Source organism: Aotus nancymaae, unplaced genomic scaffold (assembly GCF_030222135.1).
Source record: "Aotus nancymaae isolate 86718 unplaced genomic scaffold, 86718_ANA_hifiasm-v0.15.2.pri h1tg000008l, whole genome shotgun sequence".
Taxonomy (NCBI): Eukaryota; Metazoa; Chordata; class Mammalia; order Primates; family Aotidae; genus Aotus; species Aotus nancymaae.
In genome coordinates, this window is record NW_026988419.1 from 37,874,928 (window position 1) to 37,896,785 (window position 21,858).

At 39.5% G+C, this 21,858-nt stretch overlaps 1 protein-coding gene and 1 long non-coding RNA gene across 2 annotated transcripts in view; one reads left to right on the forward strand and one right to left on the reverse strand.

Moving 5' to 3' along the window:
- The window catches only part of SLC39A10 (solute carrier family 39 member 10), a 167,813-nt gene that overhangs the window by 129,689 nt on the left and 16,266 nt on the right, over nucleotides 1-21,858 (reverse strand). Inside the window, exon 2 of the mRNA XM_064373221.1 lies at nucleotides 5,313-5,410. The gene's annotated coding sequence lies outside the window, so the exon portion shown is untranslated. The remainder of the gene's footprint in view (nucleotides 1-5,312; nucleotides 5,411-21,858) is intronic.
- Nucleotides 15,030-21,692, forward strand: LOC105718395 (uncharacterized). The gene is made up of 3 exons (XR_001107756.2): nucleotides 15,030-15,237; nucleotides 16,322-16,406; nucleotides 21,442-21,692. It is a non-coding gene; the product is annotated as an uncharacterized LOC105718395 (long non-coding RNA).

Consider the following 21,858-nt stretch of genomic DNA (forward strand, 5'->3'; position numbering starts at 1 on the left):
TCTCAAAAAAAAAAAAAAAAAAAAGCAACAACAAAAAAAGCCTTTGAGAAAAATACTCAAAGTCAACCAAATTACCTAGTAAACTTTGCCCTAAAATTTGCACTAGACACTATGATTTTATCACTTTTTAAAGGATTTCCAGAGGGCATGAAGTATTTCCAAAAGTGAGGAAGTCTATAATCATGTAAGCCTTACTTACGTAGCCACTGCAAATTAAGATGATCAGATATCTCCACAAAATGAGAATTATGAATTTAAAGCTTTATACTAACATGCCTACACATTTTCCCATTCTCCCTCCCTCCCACTTTCCCTCCCTCTCTCTCTTTCTCTCTCTTCTAAAATTTGGGACTACAGAGGATTTTTATCAGCCTTTAAATTCTGATGCCAAAGTAACCAAACCAACGTGGAGCAAGATTAGCTGGGAACATGTAAACCCTTTCCAGAATTTTATTCATCACAATTTCTACAGGGAGCGTGTGAAAAAATTAAGAATCCACAATGGAGATGTTCAAGGCATCTTAACCCATAATAGCAATATTCATCAACAATACCAAGATTCATCAACAGAGAAGGATATGTTGTGGTATACTCATGCAATGGAATACTATGAAACAAAAGAACAAATTACTGACACATGAAAGAAAGTGTATTTTTCCATTCACATGAAGGTCATAGCAGAGTTTACCAGGGAGAAGTTATTGGTTGGGAAAGGGCCCTAGGAGACTTCTATGTGCTACAAATGTGCTAGTTCTTGAGCTGAGTGAAGTATACAGGTATATCGATGCATAAACATTCATTGAGGTATAATATGATTTGAACACTTTTCTGTATCTAGGTTGTCCCACAATTTAAAATTTCAATAATGAAATTAAAAGAAAATTCACAGTAGAGGGGAAAAAGTCCAAGTTAGAAGGCCACCACCAAAATTCAGCAGGTTCAACAAAAGTGGAATTCTCAAGAAAGAGAATTCCCACTTTAAAAAGCACAGAGAAGGCTGGGCGTGGTGGCTCACACCTGTAATCGCAGCACTTTGGGAGGCCGAGGCAGGCGGATCACCTGAGGCCAGGAGTTCAAGACTGGCCTGGCCAACATGGAGAAACGCATCTCTACTAAAAATACAAAAGTTAGCTGGGCACGGTGACATGTGCCTGTATTCCCAGCTACCCAGGAGGCTGAGGCAAGAGAATCGCTGGAACCTGGGAGGCAGAGGCTGCAGTGAGCCACATCGCACCACTGTACTCCAGCCTGAGCGACAGAGCAAGACTCTGTCTCAAAAAAAAAAAAAAAAAAAAAAAAAAAAAAAAAAAAAAATTGTGCAAAGAAATAACCCTTTTCCCAGGATTCGAAAGAATGAGCAACCTCTCGTGTTTTTTAATTTCCCTTTAGGCATGGAATGTGGGGAGAGGAGGGAAACTAAAAAATGACAAAGAACCCCCAAAACTAGGAGGTTTGGGGGACTTCAGTTACACTTTAGAATTGCTTAGTGTCTCCTCAGAAATTGTAGGTGGTATTCTGATTTTCTTTTGAGGGAGATGGTTGCAGAGTGACCAAGAGGAGAAAGAGGAAATCAATGATCTGGGTTTCAAGTGGAGAATTAAAAGTTTGGCCTCAAGTTTACTTTCTATATTGTTCAACAAGAGGGAAGACTATGGGCAGAAGTGCCATCCAGGAATGAACGGTGTGCATTTGGTTGAACTTCCCTTTGTGTTCTTTCTGGGAAAAACCAACCGATTAATCTGTTGTAGATTGGGAGTAGAAGGATGAGAAGCCCTAGTGTTTATTTCTAGTGAAACTCTTTAGAAATAATGTATGTGCTCTTCTTTTTTAAAAAGCAATTGCAAAACAAATCCTTGCCTTCAAAGCCGCTTTTCTTTTTTCCAGGCTTTTTAGGCACACGATGAAAGTTTTTCTCCTATTCTCTCTCTGGGCACTCCCCAGACGTGGGAGGTTATTTCAGACAGTAGAGGCTGTGCACACCTGGTGATGAGTGTTTAGAAGGCTTCAGCTTGGGCCTTGAGCTTCACGCTCTGGCATTCCTACCTCCTGTCTGAAGTTTTAACCACTAGCTCACTGTCTCATTCGCCACTCAAAAGTGCTGCCAATTACAGCTTGGCTGCATTTAGGAAATCGATTTAGAAATCCTAGACCAAAATGAATAGAGGCAGTAATGGACAATGCTAAACCTGAGCATTTCATTTAAATCATATGTATGGGGAAAGAGAAATAAAAACTAAAGCCTAGGCCGGGCGCGGTGGCTCAAGCCTGTAATCCCAGCACTTTGGGAGGCCGAGGCGGGTGGATCACGAGGTCAAGAGATCGAGACCATCCTGGTCAACATGGTGAAACCCCGTCTCTACTAATACAAAAAAAAATTAGCTGGGCACGGTGGCACGTGCCTGTAATCCCAGCTACTCAGGAGGCTGAGGCAGGAGAATTGCCTGAACCCAGGAGGCGGAGGTTGCGGTGAGCCGAGATCGCGCCATTGCACTCCAGCCTGGGTATCAAGAGCGAAACTCCGCCTCAAAAAAAAAAAAAAAAAAAAAAAAACTAAAGCCTATGTATTAGGTGTTTAATATACATTACTACACTTAGCCCTTATGACACCTCTATAAGCTAAACATTATCTCCATTCTGTAAAGTGGAAATCTCAGATTTCGAAGAACAAAAGTTGTCCAGGTATGATGACTCACGCCTGCAAGCCAAGCACTTTGGGAGGCTGAGGTGAGTGGATCACTTGAACCCAAGAGTTCTAGACCAGCCTGGGCAACATAGCAAAAAACCCATCTCTACAAAAAACACAAAAACTTAGCCAAGTGTGGTGGGCACACACCTGTAATTGCAGCTACTAGGGAGGCTGAGGTGAGAGGACCACTTGAGCCTGGGAGATTGGGGCTGCAGTGAGTCAAGACTGCACCATTGCACTCGAGCCTGGGTGACAGAGTGAGACCCTATCTCGAAAAATAAAATAAAAAATAAAGGAATAGGCCAGGTGTGGTGGCACACGCCTGTACTCCCAGCACTTTGGGAAGCTGAGGCTCGCGGATCACGAGGTCAGGAGTTCAAGACCAGTATGGGCAACAAGGTGAAACTCTGTCTCTATTAAAAATACAAAAAATTAGCCAGGCGTGGTGGTGGGCGCGCCTGTAATCCCAGCTACTCGGGAGGCTGAGGTGGGAGAATCGCTTGAACCCAGGAGGCAGAGGTTGCAGTGAGCAGAGATTGTGCCACTGCACTCCAGCCTGGGTGACAGAGAGAGACTCTGTCTCCAAAAATAAATAAATAAATGAATAAATAAACAAAGGTACTAAATGTGAACTGCTAGGTTTCAAGCTCAGATTCACCTAACTCCAAAACCATTTTATCTTACTATTGCTCAGATAAGATTCTTACTCAACACACACAGAGCTAAATTGTTCTTTTATCCTATGACAGAACATACATGATATATTAAATCAGCTAAAATAGATGGTAACCACCTTGAGGGCAAAGGTTGATTATCCTTCTTTTAGTGTAGCATAGAGTATGCCTTCAGGTATTAGATGCATACTTCCAAATAGGTACACATGGGATAGATGTCGATTTTTAAAATAAATTACACACACACACACTCAAATACATACATTTTCTCAAAGCATGTATAAGCTTCTACATAATTGTTATGGATTCAACTATGCAAAAAATAAAATTTACATATTTAAGACAATGCAGTAAAAAGTGAAGTCCGTTAGAAAGATAGTTAGAATGCCAAACGATAACATAACCAAAAGAATTTTTAAAGCTGGGAACTGAATTACATTTGCTTGTCTGTAGCTTAAAGACAAATTGGTTAATATTTGTTATTCCAAAATTACAAAAAAGCAAGAATAAAGCCTTTCATGGCATAACTAATCCTAAATACAGAATCACTTAAAAAAAAAACAACATGCAAATATAAGATGTTCTTATACAAGATGAAACCTCAATAAGCAGACTCAAATCCATCTATTAGTAAATTGACACCCTCATGAGCAGTTATTTACACCAAAAAATCCAAAAACTGACTAAAAACTTTCTTTACTGGGATTCTCCCTTGTTTTGTTATACTTCCTTATTGTGGAAGAAAAGCTCTGGAAAGGATTTAAATTCTCAATGCCTTATTTTTTCATGAAAATTATAGGCTGCAATTAGTTTATTCACTTTTAAATTAAATCATAATTTGTCACTCAAAGAATTGTACCTAAGCCTTTCATTTCTGTATTGTTAATGATTCTTTGTAGTTAAAGACATGCAGAATTCCAAGGTGGTGTGCTTTGTTATTTTCTTTTTACTATTAAAATTCTGAGTTTGCCTGAGGGTAACTCAGAATTTAAAATTATTTTGTAGAATAAAAAAGGTCTCTTTCAATAATGAAGGCTCATTTGGCTTTCCAGTAGAATTTTCCAGGTTTTCAGGTTTGTGGTGGTTGTATTTGTGTTTCAGAATTATCTAAGGATGAGTTTGATTGTGATTCTGAATCTACTCATAAGTAGTTAATCTCCATCCAAACATGTCGGGTTAGGTCCACTTTTGAGATTATAAGAAAAATAAAAATAATACCCAGTATTTCTTTCTTTCACGACCTTGTCTTCATTACTTTGTTCATGAAATGTTATTGGGGTAAATAGACATTCCTGAAATGTTAATAATGTGTACCTATGCACTATAATTTTTTCCCTCCATTATTCCAAAATGTTTCCTCTTACTGCTTACTTTTGGGATTCTCCTTTCAACATTTTTTAGAGTGGTCATTTTCAGTCAAAGTAATGTCTTATGTTGGCTAAATTTGGGGAGGGGGCATCTCTTTTCAATGGATTTGAGTTACTTCTGCATACTATCTTTGGTCCACATTATGCTTCTTAAACCAATCTGTTTGGGCACATACATCTCCTTCTTGTTCCTGCTTCTCCATTTTTAATGCTTGTCATTGTCTCAGCATTCTCTCAGTTTTAAGTCACTTTTTTTTCTATTCCTTTGTATGAATTAACATATTTCTTCCTTTTAATTGGTAGCCACTTCATTCTGTTTTAAGGTCTTTAAAATTTACTTTTGGTCCCCATTGAGCCCCTGTTGATGTCAATTTAGTAACACACCAAAGATTTACTGAATGGCACACTCCCTGAATTTGACACTTCTGGTGTGTGGATGGGGGGCATGTCTGTCACTCTTTGCTCTAACTCCAGTATGACTGAAGACACTGTGACCCAAAAAACAAATACTAAAAGAAATGTCCAACTGTTTAACCAATAATATATACTATACCATTTAACAAATGGTAAATAAATGAAACTTACCCTTTAAAGATTTCAATAGATGATATAGTATCTTTACTTCTTTATTTCACTTCACTCCAACTCAGGTAACAATTATTGAAGCCTCTCAGGTCCAGGGGCTGTGGAGACCACAGATAGAAGGATAAAGCTAGTCCCTCCACCTAAATTTGCATTCGTTTAGATCAGCTAAGTCTTTCAAACACCAAGCTTTATATAAAGTGTTTTCCTGGAAGGGTGTGTAGTAACTGTTTTCTCCAGCCAGTGAGGATCTTAGATTCCCCTACTTTTAAAGCTTCAGGTTGTTCTTCAGCTATTCTTTTTATGTTGAATATCCTCAGGGGATTATACCCACTTCTATATTTAATGTATTTTAATTCGGCCTTGCAATGATCTATATATATGCATTCATGAGCTCATCTTTCCCTTAGGACTTACACAGGTAGCCGAGATTACATTGGCATTTTTTACTACTTCCTGGCAATTGCAAGTCTGACTTCATAAACACTTCTATTTCTGTGCTTGCATATGAAAGTTTCAGAGACACTGTGATTACTTGATTAAATAAATAAAACAAGGTCTTTTGGACGGATTTGTTTTACAGCACCACGACTATAGCAAACTGGCAACACACACAACACAGTCTGGCTTTTCCTCTTCTTTAAATCATATCTCACCCAACCAACCTCAACATTTTTCTTTTTCTTCCTGTGAAAGATCCCTTTGAAATCTTGCAGGGTTTGTATCACTTTCTCATAGCATGCATTATGCTCCTACCCTGAGTATAATATTTCATGCTTCCTTTGTCGATCTTATTGGCCCCTGGACAAAAAATACATTTTGCATTTCAAGACAAAGAAAAGCATTTTTCTTCCCACTTCTTTCTTCTTTTGGTAAGGAAAGTGGGATGAGAGAGTGGGTAGGAGAGAAGTAATGCTGAAAACAGAAACCAGTGAACCCTGATACAACTATATGTGATGGTCTGGAGGGATTCTTAACTGAAATGATACCAAACACCACCTCCTAACTCAAACAACTCAATAGCAAGAAGACAATGAACCCAATCAAAAAACCGGCAAACGGACCTAAATACATATTTCTCAAAAGAAAACAAGCAAATGGCCAACAGATACATAAAAAAAGACTCAGCATCATTAATCCTCAGGGAAACGCAAATTAAAACCACAATAAAATATCACCACACACCTGTTAGAATTGCTATTATCAAAAAGATGAAAGATAACAAGTGTTGGCAAGGGTGTGGAAAAAAGGGAACCCTAGTGTGCTGACAGTGGAAATGTAAATGAATACAGCCATGATGGAAAATGGTATAGAAATTCCTCAGAAAACTGAAACTAGAATTGCCATGATTCAGCAATCCCACTACTGGGTGCATATTCAAAGAAAATGAAATCAATATGTAAAAGGGGTACCTGCATTCTCATGTTCATTGCAACATATGTATATATGTACATATATATATATATTTTGTTGTTGTTGTTGTTGTTGAGACAGGGTCTCACTCTGTGGCCCAGGTTAGAGTGCAGTAGCACAATCATGGCTCACTACAGCCTGAACCTCCCCAGGCTCAGGTGATCCTCCTACCTCAGCCTCCCCAGTAGGTGAGACTACAGGTGCCACCATGCTTGTTAATTTTTATATTTTTTGTAGTAACAGGGTTTCGCCATGTTGCCCAGGCTGGCCTAGAACTCCTGACCTCAAATGATTGCCTGCCTCAGCCTCTCAAAGTGCTGGGATTACAGGTGTGAGCCACCATGCCTGGCCAGTTAAATTCTAAACTGAAAAAAAAAGATAAACTCTACTGGTCAGGTGCAGTGGCTCACACCTGTAATCCCAGCACTTTGGGAAGCCAAGGTGGGCAGATCACAAGGTCAGGAGTTCGAGACCAGCCTGGTCAATATGGTGAAACCCCGTCTCTACTAAAAATACAAAAATTAGCTGGTCATAGTGGTGGGTGCCTGCAGTCCCAGCTACTTGGGAGGCTAAGGCAGGAGAATGGTTTGAACCTGGGAGGCGGAGGTTGCAGTGAGCCTAGATCGAGCCACTGCACTCCAGCCTGGGCAACAGAACAAAACTCTGTCTCAAAAGAAATAAATTAAAAAAAAAAAAGAGAGAGAGAGAGAAACTCCTCAATTTGAAAGACTAAGCACTGTTCCCTGTTGAACTATATAAGCATACCCTGGTGTGCCTTGCTTAGAGTAAGAAACAGCCTACATCTGTCTGGGGGCTGTAATCACTATGCAGTAGCTATCTCTTTGCCTGAAATATGGGGAGTGAGCACCAATGAAGGGAGCAAAATACGGAAATGAATATGGAAGTCAAGATTTACTAGATTAAGTCACAGTCCAGAAAGACCTAATGTAGATGGGCCATTAGACGGAGGGTAAGCAAGTTGATCATAGGCGTTTGCGTTATGAATCTCTTGCCTCATATCACTTTGTTTAAAGTGAAGGCAATATAATGTTTAAGAGTGCATTAATTCAGGGTCAGAAACCAAAGCAAATACTTTACAAAGTAAAAAAGACCTGAAAAGATGAAAGAGTGCATTATTTGGGGTCAGATAGATCTGGGTTTAAGTCTTGGCATTGCCATTTATTGTGTTAGTTACATAACCACACACACAACCACCCCTCCCATTCCCTCCAAGCCTGTTTCCTTATTTGTAAAATAGGATAATAATTAAACATACTTCACAGAGTACTTGTTGTGCAGGTTGGATGACTTAATGTATGTAAATGAAGTCCTTAGCACAGTGCCTGGCATTCTCAGTGGATGGTAGCTAAAAACAAACAACGAAGCATCAACTGCTCAGCAACTCCTATCTGGAAAAAGGTGACAGAATTGAAGACAGCCTGTGGTGAGGGAAATCAAATAGACTGTATCCCTCTGAACAAGGATGTCGTGCATCCTCTGTCCTCTTAAAATGATTCTCTTCAGACTCCCCATCCTTGCCTTGGCCGGAGGCTGCTAAAGACATTTCTTCAGTTGACAAATATCTAGTAAGTGCCACCTCTGTGTCAAGTAGTTGGCTATGGGTTAGGGATATATTGGTGAATACCTCACATAAATATTTGAAAAGATGGTTAATAAATAAGATAACCACACAAATACAAATAAGTGTCACTTGTGAGAAGAAAAAAAACTAGGAGGATTCCACTCTAGGTGGGTTGACAAAAGAAGACCTCTGTGAGGAAGGGAAATTTAAGCTGAGACAACCAAAGAGAAGAGCAGCTTTGCTTTTCTCCACACCTCATGGCCTTTCTCTGAAGAGCTTGTGATAATCACCAGCCTTATCTGTCCTGTAACTTCCTTGTGCTTGCTGGCTATCATTCTCTGGAAGTAATATCAAGAAGTATCGTGCCACTGCACTCCAGCCTGGGTGATAGAGCAAGACTCTGTCTTTAAAAAAAAAAAAAAAAGGAGGCTGGCACTGAAGTGTTCTCCCAGAACAACCCAACACAATGCCTGAGTATAGGTGATATAGAGAACCCATATTACTATAGCCTTGCATCATGATTTATAACCCATATATGTTTTTCTCTTTTTTTGAGGTGGAGTCTCGCTTTTGTTGCCCCGGCTGGAGTGCAATGGCATGATCTCAGCTCACTGCAACTTCCACCTCCCCGGCTCAAGCCATTCTCCTGCCTCAGCCTTCCAAGTAGCTGGGATTACAGGCGCCTGACACCACACTCAGCTAATTTTTGTACTTTTAGTGGAGATGGGGTTTCACCATGTTGGCCAGGCTGGTCTCAAACTTCTGACCTCAGGTGATCCACCCACCTTGGCCTCCCAGAGTGCTAGGATTATAGGTGTAAACCACCATGCCTGGCCTATAATTCTTTTTTTTTTTTTTTTTTTTTTTTTCAGGAAATGTGTGTGTTTCCTCCTCTTGGAATCTTAAGGAAGATGGGGTCTGTGCTGGCTTTCTAGCTCAGTGGCATAGTGGGGGCACATCTGGCCAACGGAAGGGTAGCCTGGGTGCCCCCTTGCCTGAGTCTTCACACAAGCCCTCACTGTTTCCAGCAAGGGCTCCTGCAAGAGGCCTATGTCTGGCAGTGACAGTCCTAAAACTATGACTAGTGGTCTCCTTCTCAGGTTCTCAAAATTGAACGGTTCTTGTTAGATTTGGAATGATTCTCTTTCATACCAACGCAGAATCATTCTTCCTGATTACATAAAACAAGACACAAAGAAGCCCTTTTGGGTGGTAGTAAGCGGTGGGAGTAACAAGAGAAGAAATAGGAGAGAAAAGTAGGTGACCATGAGCTAAAAACAACAGAATGTCAAGTGATTGTTGGCATACTCAGAGCAGTATATAATTAAAACATTTCAGGAGGTAGAGGAAAGATTTTTACAGAGAATCAAGTTAAATTAGTTTCAGTACATTTAATAACAACAACAAAAATCCACATATAATTTTCTCTTGGCTAGCTTTCTTATATATTAAAACCTGAATTATGCGGATACATTCTCAGGCTAAGACATGTTTTGGCCTAATTAAAAACATCTCAGACTAGCATGCAGGACTCTATGATTTTAACGATAGCACTTATACTTAAGGCAAGAACTAGCAAAACTGGCCGGACTTGATTTCTAGCAAAGTTTTCTTAGAGGAAGTTAAGAAAGATAAAGAAGAAAAAGGTATTAGTCTCTTAGAGAACTGAAATGACAGCAGAGTTCAACATTAATAGTGTGCAAACTTAACCTGGATTAATTTTGATGCACCCATTAAGAAAAATAGAACCCTGGCTGGCCGCGGTGGCTGACACCTGTAATACCAGCACTTTGGGAGGCTGAGGCAAGTGGATCATCTGAGGTCAGGAGCTCAAAACCAGCCTGGCTAACATGGTGAAACCCCATTTCTACTAAAAATACAAAAATTAGCTGGTTGTGGTGGCATATGCCTGTAATCCCAGCTACTTGGGGAGGCCGAGGCAGGAGAATTGCTTGAACCCAGGAGGCGGAGGTTGCAGTGAGCAGAGATCGCACCATTGCACTCCAGCCTGGGTGACAAGAGCAAGACTCCATCTCAAAAAAAAAAAAAAAAAAAAAAAAAAAAAAGAAAAGAAAACAAAGAAAAAAGAAAGCTATAATCCTCCTGCCACATTTGAAGACTGCACGAATTACGACTCTAGTTATAAAATTCTAAATTGGTCACAATCCCAATCCAGAAATCATAATTTTTCTAGCAAGTTAATATATTTATAGTAATTTCCAGGATGTTGTAAAATTCTCAGAATAAAAATAATATTTATTTGCTTGAATTTAAAAAGAAAAAAACATGAAATATAACTTTTGAGGGGATGGTGAGGCTACTCTAAAAAGACTGATTATCTTTATCGCAAGTACTGCCATTTTTATTCCTGTGCCACAAACATGGCTGATAGCTCTTTTGCAAAGAGTTATGCAAAGAAACCAAAGCTCTGTAAAGAGAGAGTGCAATAAGAAATTTGCAATCATTCAAGAATGTACTTAGGATATAAAAATGTCAGTGCCATGCAGCCATAATAAAGAATGAGATCATGTCCTTTGCAGGGACTTGGATGAAGCTGGAAACCATCATTCTCAGCAAACTAACACAGGAACAGAAAACCAAACACATGTTCTCACTCATAAGTGGAAGTTGAACAATGAGAACACATGGACACAGGGAGGGGAATATCACACACCAGGGCCTGTTGATGAGTAGGGTGCAAAGAGAGGGAGAGCATTAGGACAAATACCTAATGCATGCAGGGCTTAAAACCTAGATGATGGGTTGATAGGTGCAGCAAACCACCATGGTACGTGTATATCTATGTAACAAACCTGCACATTCTACACATGTATCCTGGAACTTAAAGTTAAAAAAGAAAAATTAGTGCCATCTCTCTTTTTTCTGGCCTCAGTCCCTACCCATCCTCAGCTGTTTGCCATGAAATCAAATTTGTACTGACTTGTATATATATTTGAGGTCTTTTTCTCTGGTATGTTTTATTTTAGGACAATATTGAAAGGCAGCAATCTCTTGAAGTTTAAATAATCAGAGAAAATGCAGTAAACACTGCAGTGATAGACCTAGAAATGCAACCTACATGGCTTTTCAACTTAATACACACATGCAATTGCTTGGGTGCTAGTGTAGATACACTAGTTAGATTAGAATTATTATTCAGCCAGCCTAATATTTAGAATTCTAGGCAAAGGTGAAAATGAAAATTATCATCATAATATAGATCACCTATTCATTCATTCATTCACACAACAAGTATTTGCAAAGAAGCTACAGTTCTAGGTACTTGGGATGCAGCAGTGAACAAACTGTATCAATACTATCAAACAACTTGAACTAAATGACATATATAGAACAGTCCATCCAAAAATAGCAATTCACATTTTTTTCATTATAAATGAAACATTCAAGAAATTACATAAAATTTGGACTTAAATACATATGGATAAATTTGTAAGAATTTAAAATTTAAATTCCTGGCCATAATGGAAGGAAATTATGGGGTTCAAGAGATGTTAGCCCAAAATATCATACTTTGACATTTGAGAAAACAGCAGAAGCTGAGGCAGGTCATAAGACTGTCATTACAAGGACCCTCGCTTGCTAAGTTCTCCCAGTTTATTAACATTAGTTCCTACCCCTTTTGTCCTCCAATCATACTTTAATGCAACTGTCCACTTTCATCAAACCTAAGCATAAAAATATACAGGTTTCCCTGTTTCCTCATTTCCGTAATGAATGTGTTCATGTCACCCAACATGAAATAAGTGTGTACGCTTTTCTTGTTAATGTCTTTTATTTATTTTGTTTTTGGAAACAGGGTCTCCCATTTTTGCCCAGGCTGGAGTGCAGCGGCACAATAATGGCTCACTGCAGCCTTGACCTTTTAGGCTCAAGCAATCCTCCCACCTCAGCCTCCTGAGTAGCTGGGACTATAGGCATGCACCACCATGCCTGGCTAATTTTTTTATTTTTTGTAGAGACAGGGTCTTTACAGCCCAGGCTGGTTTTAAAGGATCCTCTGCCTTGCCAACACACCTGGCTGTTAATGTCTTTTTTATAGGGGTCTCTGCTATGGACTTAGCAATGGATAAGAAATCTTTCCTTCTCCACAGAAAAAGGTATCAATAATTTTCAAGATACATGGAAAATCCTCACATATTTGAATTAAGCAACATACTTCTAAATAGCACAGAATACGAAAATCTTTTGATGGGAATACAACTTTAAAATACAACATATTGGGCCTAGTGTGGTCATTTACACCTGTAATCTTAGCACTTTTGGAGGCCAAGATGGACGAATCTTGGATCACTTGAGCCCAGGAGTTCCAGACAAACCTGGGCAACATAGTGAAACTCTGTCTCTACAAAAAAAATATAAAAATTAGCTGGGCATTTGTGGTGCTCCCTGAGCTGTCTTTCCTGCGCCAGGATGCTTCAAAGTATTATTAAAAATATGTGGATCCCCATGAAGCCCTACTATACCCAAGTTTACCAGAAGATTTAGATAAAAGAAGTAACACCGTGAAAGCTACAGCACCTGCTCGTGATCATCATTAACCAGCTTTACCTGCAGTACATGTGAAAGAAAATGTCAGTCTACCTGTAAATTTGAGCAAGCTGTGTTAGATGGGGTGCGTGGAACATCACTGTACACTTGTATGAGTACTGTTTACTTCATGGTATGAAGCTGCATGGGAAGTGGAGATAGGATTGCTTATGCCTGGGAAATCAATGTAGTGAGCTGTGATCACACCACTGCACTCCAGCCTAGGTGATAGAGCAAGACTGTATCTCAAAAAATGAATAAATAAATAAAAGTTACTGTATGCTGCCAAAGCAGTGTTTGGTGAGAAATTTGTGACACTAAATTCTTATTTTAGAAGAGCAGAACAGTTTAAAACAAATGCACTAAGCTTTCACATTAAGCAACTAGAACAAATTAAACTTAAGGTAAACAGAAGGATGAAAAACAATAAAGAGTAGAAATTAATGAATCAGAAAATGGATCATAATAATAGAAGTTGGAAAAAAATGCTGTATACATGACCAAAAACTCCAATCTAATCAAGAGTAAAATTTGTTTTTGACATGTTGCTAAATCAATTTCTCACTTGCTAAGAAAATCTATAAAATCCTACCATTTCTTTTGAAAGAGTATGTTTGAAAGCAGCAGCATATTCATATTTAAAAGTGAAATAACATAGTTACTAAAGACAGAATGGAAGAAGCAAACAGAAAAAAAAGGAAAAAACTTAGTCTTTATTGATTGGTAAAAACATTTAAGAGAATAAGAAAAATAAACCAAAAGAAATAATATTGTTCAAAAGTCAAAAAGAAAGACATATATAAATCAAGAGGGGAAAAAAGCTTGAATTTCCTAATTAGGAGGCAAAAATAGAGAAAAGAAAGTCCAACCAGATGGACAGGGCTCTGTGGGCAGCCTTACTGCTGGATTTGTGGCTGCCAAGTAGTGTAGGCCATTCCCAGAAACTGGGTTCTATATCATAAGAATTCAGTATCTAGAGATGTGACATTAATTAAATCTCAGTTTTTGCAACAAGCCCTATATTCAGAGGAGTCTCCCTAGCTTCTGCAGAACATACTGCCAACCACCATATGCATAGCTGAGGGGAATTTCTTCCATTTCAAGATGACAGCTGCATTCCTCTCTTTGGCAATTAGACTTTTAACTCTTTGGGGAATGAAGATTCTTTGCAGATATGCAACGATTATCTTAACTTGCCTTGTACTACTTTACTGCTGCTTCGCACTGGCCCCACTGATCTGCTGGTCAGTTCTGCTACTCATGTCTGATGAAGCCATTGTAAAAGATAGAAGACATTGAGAAGCCCAGTGTGTTGACTTAGGACATTTCATTTTCTCTTTAAAAGCAGGTATCCTTGTAATCTACACCCATCATACCATAATTTTTCCTTCTATTTCTGTAACTTGTTAAAAGGCACCATGTATTGGATAATTTTTCATATCAAATGATTTTGATAGATGCTCATTCCTGCTGTCTTACATATTTAAGGGCAAAAGATTCTGAGAAGGTACAACCTTGGAAGAAGGTTGTTCAAGCCTAATGAAAATGAGCACATTCTTGAAAATGCTACAGAGCGTGCACAGAAGTAAATAATTCTGATGCAATGAAATATTCTCCCCAGCAGTTAATGAAGAAAGTGAGATTTCTCAGAAGCACTGGCAGCTTGTGGGGAATGGCACAGAGATGAGGATTGATCCCTTACCTGTATCTGCATTCAGTGGGACTGAACAGCCCACAGCACTCGTGGGCAATGGATATCAAAGGGGTTATGTGTGCAAGAGGTGGACCCAAATGCAGGGCTGTAAGAGTCTGTTAAACTCACTTCCAGGAGCATCATTTCACAGAAGGACTGTGACACTGATGCTGAAGGCATCAACTAACTCCACTGTTACCAAGGTTGCTACCCAAAGAATGCTTCAAAGGGGCTAAAGAGTCAAGCCATCCAATATTTTGGCTACATTGCTCAACTTAAATGTGTTCTCTCTAAGGTCATCGTTTGCATTCAGCTGAGATGCTGTGACTAGTTTGTGTGAGGTTATAGCACATTCTCATAATTTCATGCTGCCTTGGCACCCATTTTGAGTATAAGTTGGGCTTTCTCATACCAGAAGCAGGGCTTCCTCATCCTTGACAGTTTTCAGTTCTGTCTCTTCTTCCCAGTTCCTCAGTGTGGTTGATCCAGATGTCTTATCAGCCTCTTACTGTCCACCTCCCTATTGTAGAGCTAGATACAACCTACTTGACTCACCCCACTGACCCCCACACCCTGCATGGACTTCACAGATATGCTTCAGTGGCCACCTTAGTCCACAAGTGCCTCCATGGAACTCGTGCCTGCTTGCTATAGACTCATCAATTCGAACGCCCCACTGGAAACCTGCTCAGGTAACACCCTGGACCCCAATAAAGGCTTTGGCCCACATGTCTTTCTCTCTCCCTCTCTCTTCCTCTCCATTGAGCATGTGTGTCCTGGATGGGTCCCCACTTCGCATTTCTCCTTCTAGACGTGCAGCCTTCTTCTCTCCGGGACCTGTAAGTAATAAATTTCTGTTTCTTCATGTGTTTTGTTGAGTGGTCTCCTCTGTGTCTCACCTGGCTGACAGAGCTGAACCTAACTTCTTTCCTGGTCAGGGCTCTCTTAGAGATTGGCTTCCTTGCAGGAGTAAAGGGGATACAAGTCAGATAAGAGTCACAAGTTTGTCTGCCAATATAAACAAGTTTCCTGTGAGAGGGACACCTGGTCAGAGGTTGGACACTTAGACATTAGGCTGTCCACCATCATAAAGAAGTATCCTGTGAAAAACACCCTCTAAACATCCATATCCACCTTTCCTGAAGCCCCATCAGGACATGGCTAGAATTTATTGTCACTCTCCAGAGAGAGACACCTCAAGACCAAATGAGAAGATACAACAAGACATGTCAATTAATTTGTTGTTCACAATTTGTAAAATTGGCACAAAAGTTTGAAGTTTATTTAATACATATACAAAAGTGGATTCATAGCTTTCCTTATATTCATTTGCATTCTACAATTCTGAGTGTGAAATTAGGGGTTTCAATACAGCCAGGGATTCCTGGAATTGTGTATAATCTCAGGCATACTCAAGCAAACATTTACCCCCTACCAACATCACCTACTATGTGTATCAGCAGGATAACTGAGAAGCACTTTGATAAAGCTGTCATACAATTATAAATTCAATTGTTCTGGTTTTTTGTTTTCTTGTGTGCGTTTTTTTTATTTCCTAGGACCCAAGAAAAAATACTGCACTCTTTAGGCTTTAATAGAAGATAATAGACTTAGCTAAATTAGATTTACAACTAGATTTTTAACTCCTCTGTTTAAAGGAAGTTGGTTATTCTTTGCCCAGAAAGATATTCTTATGGCTTCTTCAGTTAATCAAAGATGAATTAAGTCTCAGGAGACACACATCTAAATGCTTCCTTTCTTTTGTCATTTTCCCAGAACATTCAATCTCAGTTTGATAATTAAGGTCAGAAGCTGAACTTGCACATACTGATCATTAATTCTTCTGGAAGAAAATCGCTGGGTAAGTGGCAGTGTCTTTAGAGTTTACTTATGATGGAAAGTAAGGCATTTTGGTTTCTGATAAAAAAGGACACCTATGAGCAAACATCACTGGAAAATTTTCCATTGTTTCTGGAAGAGATTACTCTTGTTTTCTCCTTGAGTATCTTATCTGCCTTCTTGTCAAACCTACCACATCTGGTCTCCACCCTTTCAGTTTCTATATCAGGACAATGAACTTGCATAAGAATAGCCTTCATTAGTGGAGTATTAATGTAATTTGATTAATGTTTTCTCTTTAGATAACTCAGGCTGTAACTTGGCAATAGTGGAGATAATGATTTAGATCGGTAAAGGGTTGGGTAATAAATATTTAGGTTTTGCTGGCCGGCCATGCGGTCTCTGTGGCACCTACACAATTCTGCCCTTGTCATGCAAGCAGCCCTGGACAATGTGTAAACAAATGAGTGAGGCCATGTTCCAATAAAACTCTACTTACAGCCGAAACTCAAATTCCATATAATTTTTATATGCCAACCAATGTTCTTTTGATTTTTTTTCAGCCACTTGAAAGTATACAAAATATTCTTAGCTTGCAAGCTGTAGAAAAACAGCCAATGGATGGGATTTGGTCTGTGGGAAGTAGTTTGCTGATATTTGACTTAAAGTCACAGTAACCTACACTCCACCCTGTAATTGCTGTAATAAAAAGAAAGGAAGAAAACAAAGTCAAAATGCCATAAACTAAATCCAAATGATTAAATAGTAATCTGGGGTTTTCATATTGCACTGTTTGGATTGGTCCTCAGGAATCCCCAGGAGACGGCTTGAATAGTGGCTTTTAAAAATTTTCCTTAAAGTACTAATCATGGGAATTGTCTGGGAGCCTAAGAGGGTATATTTATCATTAAACTGGGCTGCCACAAATACAAAACTTCCTTCAAGTTCTGTGTTTTGTCTTAAATGTTGTTGTAAATTTTGCATTGCAGTCCACAATATCCCCACCCCCAATTTTCTAGAAAAGCTAAAGAAAACATGTCTTGTTTGTACAGATTCTTATGCTTATAGAGAGACATGGTACTCCAATCCGAAAAGCCAGAGGCAAGCTTAAAATTAAAATGAAGGTGAAAATCTAGTTGCAGGGTCCTATGTATTTAGTTAAATAGCTTCTACTAGAAATAATTGTTCTGAAAGTAAACTGCTGCAATGACACCCTTTTTAAATTTAGCTTTTCTGTAAAAGGGGAAAAGAAGTATATAGTGATTTATATATATTTAATATATATAGAAACAATGACTTCAGAATGAAAAGAATATAGAAAAACAGTAGGATCAAATGCACTGAATTTGGAGTCTTCTAAAATACCAAGAGGGTAACAAAGAAGCTAATAGCAGATAGCTTCAATTCTTACAGAATGTGCATATTTAAATTACCAAATAGCTCCAATTGCTTTTGACTTGCAAGTTTTCTTTTAGCCCTGCAATCTGTGAGTCTTCTCCTACAGGCTTGGCAAGACTTACCAGTTGACTTTTTTCTGTTGTTTTTCTCCCAAGACACCTACTTTTACAAAAATTCAAACCAAAATCTTAAATCAGTTTTGATTCACTTCCAAAAGACTCTTCTGTTACGTGTGCGTGTGTGTGTGTGTGTGTGTGTGTGTGTGTATGAGAGAGAGAGAGAGAGAGAGAGAGAGAGAGAGAGAGACAAGGTCTCGCTATGTTTCCTGGGCTGGTCTCAAACCCCTGGGCTCAAGCGATCCTTCTGCCTCAGCCTTCAGAGTAGGTGGTACTACAGATGCACGCCACTGTGCCCCACTTCTCATCCTTTTGATGCAAGCAGCTGATATCATCTTTTAAGAATGTATCCCAAAATTGTTTCCTAAAGCTCACAACAGTCTTGTACCCTGGTGAGTTACCATGGCAACCCTCAGATTAGCTTCTGGAAAACAGTAACAAGGGTTTTATCCTATTTCCATCACTATATTACACAGCCCCATCCTGCCCTTTGAATCCTAACATGAGATCAGTGCTAATTTTTCTGCTTCAACTTCTTTTCTTTGAAGAGGTTAACCTCTCCTTGAAATGACTACAATCAAGGAAAGAAACTTTGCCAAAGTACTGGAGTCAGCATTTTGCTTTAAAGGGTAGTTTTGACTTGGCTTTTGAGTTTTTTGTATTAAATCCTCTTTCTTTTAACCGAATGGATGAGTAAGTTAAATCTAGAGTTATGTTTTACAATTTTGGGCAGCCTACCTTCACGGATTTACAAATGAAGCCACGATCCATTAACTTTGGAATGTCACTGCCTTAACTTGAGAAGAAGTTGGAATCTGACTATATACACTGCTTATCCACAAACCTTTAGTGGCTAAAGGAAGCAAGGCAAAGCATAGCAGAGGTAAAATAAAGACTATCCAGGTGTGGTGGCTCACGTCTATAATCCCAGAATTTGGGAGGAGGTAGGAGGATCATTTGAGCCTAGGAGTTTGAGACCAGCATGAGCAACACAGTGAGACCTCATCTCCACAAAATAAAAATAAAACAATGAGCTAGGCGTGGTGAGGGTACCCGTGGTCTCAGCTATGCAAGAGGCTGAGCTGGGAGGATCACTTAAGCCCAGGACGTTGAGGTTTTTTTTGAGCTGTGATTACACCACTGTACTCCAGCCTGGGTGACAGAGCAAGACCCTGACTTGCCAACCCAGACAGCTTTGCAGACTCTGAACCTGGATTCTTTCTGATTTAATCTTTCTATTTCCTTCAATCCAAAAGTCACTTCCTCTTAGCAGCTGCACAAGAGACAAAATCCCACTTACATGTCTCAAGTATAAGAAGAATAGGGAGAAACTGTGCTGGTTTGGTAGGTTGCCAAGCTTCTCTTTACTCTGAACCGTTACTCCTTATGCACAGCCTTTGATGCCAGGGCTTCTGCTCTAGGGTCTTCCTTGACATCTGAGAGGCCTTGATCTTTCTCCTACACAATTCCAGAATATTCCTTTACTTATAAACACTATTGGTTTCCTTTGGTCTTATTTGTACACAAGCCAGGTTTCCAGACAAAAACAAAGTCATGCCCTTCTCCCTTCTCCTATCCCTCATGTTCCAATGCTTTAGTTGGCACACCTAGAAGTGTGCTGAGTGGTCAAGGCATTTGGCCGAAGGATAGTGAGCCAGAAATAGTTCATCTCTAAGCCAGGGATTTAGCCTTAATTTATTATTTTCCTAAGGAAAAAAAAAATAAAATGCTAATGTTGACTCCTTTGAAAGGCTTTTAGAATTAGATACTACATACCATAAGCTCTGGGCAGCCTACAAATATTGCATTTTATTGGTGTATATAGTAGTTTTTAAAAGGTGGAGATTCAAACAGTGCAAAATACCTCTTGGTCTGCAAGTATTGCAGCTGCAATCAAAGACCTGCTGACAGCGGCCTGACTTTACAGGCCATTGTTGCCCTTCAGGCCCTGCGTGTAGTGAGTGCTGTGTCTGAGGCTCACCCAGCCCTCTCTGCAGTTCTTGAAATCTCAATCTTAGAGTTTCACAGCAAATGATGGACTATTTACTTATATGAAAGATATGCTTCACTTACCTGAGGTACCCTTATGAGAAATTCTACTACACACAGGTTTATTTCTGGATACAATTTCCTAAACTATGAACATTTCAGTGTTGGCCATTGAGAAATGAGAAGTACTCCAGTTTGTGGTAATCAAAAAAGAGGAATATGGGAGGTTGGGGATGGAAAAGTAGTGTAATCACAGTTCAAAAAATCCTCAATGTCCTGGGCCTAAGTGATCCTCTCAGCTTAGCCTCCCAGCTCAGCCTCTTGTGTAGCTGAGACCACAGGTACATCCCACCATGCCTGGCTAATTGTTTTATTTTTATTTTTATTTTGTGGAGATGAGGTCTCACTATGTGGCTCATGCTAGTCTCAAAGAGTTGAAGAGGATTAGCAAAGAGAAAGGAAGCTGAGAGGTGGACATTCCAGGTCTCTGAGGTACATATGAATCGCATCCTAAGGAAAAAGGCAACTGAGACTTTAGTGGATAATCTAATGGCCAGAGCCTCAGTGTGAGGTTAAGAAGAGAGTTTAAGACTAGAGCAGCACAGGTTTTAGCCAGGATTAAGAAATATCTACTTGGCTATATACAGTAGGTCAAATAAAGACAATCTGAAATTGGGCCAGGCGTGGTGGTTCATGGCTGTAATCCCAGCTCTTTGAGAGACCGAGGTAGATATGCATGCCTGTAATTCCAGCTACTTGGGAAGGCTGAGTCTGGAGAATTGCTTCAACCAGGGAGGCAGAGGTTGCAGTGAGCGGAGATAGCACCACTGCCCTCCAGCCCGGGTGACAGAATGAGACTCTGTCTTGGAAAAAAAAAAAATCTGAAATTTATTTTTTTAGTTATTAAAATTATTGCATGACAAACAGCCTGAAGATTGAATCAAAGACAAAAGATGCAAACACTACCACTATCACCCATGACAATAGAAGAAAAACAAAACAAAACTCCTCCAGATTTACATTAGTGATGTGTTGCAGTTTTACTCAGTGTGCTCATTTCATTGCTTTGTTTTGGTGAATGGCAAAATAATCATCAAGATTTCTCTAAAGCTACTCTTGACCTTCATTTCCAGAATATTATTTCTTTCAGAGGTTTTACCCTTCTAAATAACATACTTTAGGGCCGGGCGTGGTGGCTCACGCTTGTAATCCCAGCACTTTGGGAGGCTGAGGCAGGTAGATCACCTGAGGTCAGGAGTTTAAGACCAGCCTGGCCAACATGGTGAAACCCCATCTCTACTAAAAATACAACAAAAAGTTAGCTGGGCATGGTGGTGTGCACTTGTGGTCCCAGCTATTTGGGAAGCTGAGACATGAGAATCTCTTGAACCCTAGAGGAGGAGGTTGCAGTGAGCCAAGATCTCACCATTGTATTCCAGCCTGGGTGACAGAGGGAGACTGTCTCAAAAAAACATTATTTTTAATAAATAAAAATAAATAACATACTTAGTTTTTTTGTTTTTGTGTTTCCTTTTTTTTTTTTTTAATTTGAAGGCATTCAACAAGAAGTACAAATAACATACTTTCCAAGAGAGAAGTTTTCAGAAATCTAAACTTGGGATGGGCCTGCTGCACTGGGGAGCTGAGAATATTTCGAGCTGGAAGAGAGTTTGCACCAACAGAGTTAATTCACACTTCAGCCATTCCAACAGCCTGGAATCTGTGCTTCTATCCCAGGGACTGGACACTCCTCCCCACCCCGGGTACACTTAGCAGTTGGCACTAACCTGAAATGCCTACTGAACTGTCTGGGCCTGTAAGTAATTTTCTTTTATTTTAAAAATTATACCCTGGCCACAGCTAATCTCAAGGTGCAACATATTAACATTTTTTAAAAAGACTACAAAGCAATTCCAGTGGAGGATATATATAATATAAACCAGGATTTGAAATTGAAATTTTTTTACTCAT